The following is a 3,919-nucleotide window of genomic DNA, read 5'->3' as shown; positions in this document are numbered from 1 at the left end:
AATGAGGCTAATGATGAAGCCTCGAGCTCAGATTCGGATGAAGGTAAAGTCCTCCCTACCTCGAGAATGTGGTCCCCCACCTTACTAAAACATAAGCCCAATAGGTTAGTCTCATGCCCACATGATAGATACCACTTCTACATATGGAGTTGGGTAGATGACTGTGTCCATAGGTTTGATAGTGGGCTTGGGAAATACGATACCATGTATACCACGGACGAGGTGTGGAACGGGATAGCTGTTCAGTACGGGACCAACAATTATAGGGACCTTTCGAGGTTATCACCCACATATAGGGAAGGCACTCCCCCCGCCTCCTCTGAAGACAGGGGAATTTCATGGTCCCCAAACTCGAGCTCGGGGGAGAGTTCCAGTTAGGTTTCTTCTTTCATCACTTTATATGTCTGTGATACTGAAACAACTTGTATGCTTCTCTTTTATTAACTCACTCTGTGTTGTGACTTGTGCAGGCAAGATGGACTCCGACCTCGACAACATCATCGATGGTGCTGGAGCCAAGAGGAGCAAGCGTCCCAGAGCGGGGTCGCTGAAGACCGACCGGCCGGGCAAGGGCCCCAAGAGGTCCAAGAAAACCCCTCCTCCTGCTCCGCCGTTTTTGAGCTCCGTCGCTGCAGCGACTTCCCAGGCTGGTGCTTCCACAACGGCCCCGTCCTCGCAGGTCGTCGCCTCTACAGTGGCGCCGACTTCGCTGGTTGGTCCCTCCGTTATGGTTGAGTCCCAACCTCCTGTGGTGGTTCAGTCATCCTTAGTTCCGCCTTCTAGAAGGCCTTCTGCTTCTCGAGCTCAGAAGCTATTAGATTTCACCCATATGGATGCATATGTGGTCGACAATGCCGCTGGGTCTCATGGATCTACGCTGGTCTTGGATGTTATGTCCCAGATCGGCCAGAGCTTTGGCAGTCTCGAAGCTCCCCAATGGCAATGCTTGAACGATACCCAAGACTGCACTGTCCTCTATGAGAAGAGTATCGAGCTCGCTGCCGCGGTAAGTATCCTTCTATAGTCCTTCTTCTTGGTTATAATCACACCGACTTGGTGTTAATGATGACTTTTTCTTTTTCAGTCTCTTGCCTTTACCGCCCAGCTCAATTATAAGTTGAACAACGAGATTCATTCGAGCAAGTCTCATGCTCAAGAGGCGAAGAATCTCCACCTCAAAGCGAGCGATGATCTGAAGGCAGCGAATGCGAAGCTTGAGGCAGGAGCCAAGGAACGTGAGGACATGGCCACCGAGCTCGGGAAGCTGAAAACTGAGCTCGAGGAGCATAAGAAGGAGATCACCCAACTCTAGGAGACCAACAAGAAGCTTGAAGAGGAAAAGGCTGCTACCTTTGACATCATGGAGGATGCAAAAGCTCGTCTCCTTGCTGAGTACAAAGAGAAGAAGGATCAAGCGGTTGACTCAGCCATGTACCGAATGTGGGCCTACAATGAAGATCTGGACACCAGCATCTTAGGTCCTCATGAGGCGACACTTCTTGACAGGTGGAATGCTCGGCTCGAGAAGGAAGAGGCTGATCAGCTCGAGAAGGAAAAGGTTGCTCAGGATGCCGTTTCGGAAAGTGCCCAAGAGGACAGCCATGCTATTCGTCCTGAGGAATCCGGTGCTGCTGATGCTGAGAAGGCCAAGGAGACTCCTCTTCCTTATATCTGATCTCTGGGAAACCATTTATTGGGGCTGCGTCCCCTTATTTTTGTAATTATTTTAATTTATGCCCTCGGGGCTGATACAATTTCTTTAAATATTACTTATATATGCTTTACATTTCTTGGCTCGAAATATTTTGCACATTTTTTTATGGATGAATCATTTATGTTTATTTATCATACAAACATATTGTGGATTTAGGTTCGAAGCTCAATGCATTCATGCACAGTTTGTTCAAATTATCCGCTTCCGACCTCGTTACTTTTCAAAGTCGGATATTACTTTAACCATGAACCCAAAAGTACTTATATGGTATGTAATGTGAATGATTTGGTTATATCTTTTTTTGCTTAGTCACTTTTCCTCATCCTCGGTTTTCATTCCAAGGTTAAGAGTTCGAAACTATTTTCCTTTAAGACATTCCAGCCTCGATCTCGACTTATTTCGGAATAGGTTTAGGTTCCTACTTATCATCGATTAGTATTTTGGCTGGTTTGTTCCAAACCTGTTAAGTTTGCACATCTGGTTAACATAAAAAATGTTTTCGGTTTTTGATAATTCGGTTATGTCCGAACTATCTAAGCTCGCGTATCTGGTTACATCCAAATACTTTATGTGTTTGGTAATTCGGTTATGTCCGAACTATCTACGCTCGCGTATTTGGTTATATCCAAATACTTTATATGTTTTTGATAATTCGGTTATGTCCGAACTATCTAAGCTCGCGTATTTGGTTATATCCAAATACTATATATGTTTTTGATAATTCGGTTATGTCCGAACTATCTAAGCTCGCGTATTTGGTTATATCCAAATACTTTATATGTTTTTGTATATGTCATTTTATTTTTTAAGCTGATGGTATATGTACCAATGATGCCCCCTTAATATCCTATGAGTGTGACCATAGGTTATTAAATTAAGAGAGATTGCAAAAATAAAAAGAGATAACATATTTGAACGAAATGGATCTTTTATTTGATGAAAGTCAAAAACAGATGAGCTAATACAAATAGAAATTCATGGTTACAGGCAACACTTTTCCTACACTACTGATAGTAAGGTCTAAGGTGTTTGCCATTCCATGCTCGCGGTACCATGCTCCCATCTAATCTTGCAAGTTTGTACACACCAGGTCGGATGACTGACTCTATCTGTTATGGTCCTTCCCAATTCGGCCCGAGCACTCTAGCTGCCGGATCTCGAGTTGCCAAGAATACGCGTCTTAACACCAGATCTCCCATTCCGAACTTTCGATCTCGAACCCTCCTGTTGAAATATCTGGTAGTTCGTTGCTGGTAGGCGGCATTTCTCAGCTGAGCCTCTTCTCTTTTTTCTTCAATCAAGTCTAAGGTTTCCTCGAGCTGAGCATGGTTTGAACTTTGGTCGTAAATCTGAGTTCAGATCGTTGGGATTTCGACTTCTATGGGCAACATTGCCTCGCAGTCGTATGATAGAGAGAATGGGGTATGTCCTGTTGAGGTTCGAGCCGTGGTCCTGTATCCCCAAAGGACTTGGGGCAATTCTTCGGGCCACCGTCCCTTTGCTTCCTCCAACTTTTTCTTTAGAGAACTCTTGAGAGTTTTGTTCACAGCTTCGACCTGACCATTCGCTTGAGGGTGAGCCACTGATGAAAAACTCTTTATTATGCCGTTCTTTGCACAAAAGTTGGTGAACAAGTCGCAATCGAACTGGGTGCCGTTGTCGGATACGATCTTCCTCGGCACTCATCGGCACACGATGCTCTTTACCACAAAATCAAGGATCTTCTTTGAAGTTATAGTTGCCAATGGTTCAGCCTCCGTCCATTTTGTGAAGTAATCCACGGCGACTATAGCATAATTCACTCCGCCTTTGCCAGTCGGGAGAGAGCCTATGAGGTCGATGCCCCATACCGCGAAAGGCCATGGGGATGTCAAAATGGTCAGCTCGGATGGTGGGGCTCGGGGTATCGTGGCGAATCTCTGGCATTTGTCACATTTCTTCACATATTCGAAAGAATCCGTTTTAATGGTTGGCCAGAAATATCCCTGGCGTATGATCTTCTTGGACAGGCTATGCCCCCCGGTATGATCTCCGCAGAACCCTTCATGAATTTCTTCAATGATTTTCTTAGCTTCGGGAGGGGTTACGCATCTAAGTAACGGCATGGAATACCCCCTTCAGTATAGCCTTCCATCTAAAATTGTGTAACGGGGAAGTTGATACATCAACCTTCGAGCCTGATTCCGATCTTTTGGAAGAGTTCCA

Source organism: Humulus lupulus, chromosome 3, assembly GCF_963169125.1.
Source record: "Humulus lupulus chromosome 3, drHumLupu1.1, whole genome shotgun sequence".
Lineage (NCBI taxonomy): Eukaryota > Viridiplantae > Streptophyta > Magnoliopsida > Rosales > Cannabaceae > Humulus > Humulus lupulus.
This window is presented reverse-complemented; position numbering follows the sequence as displayed.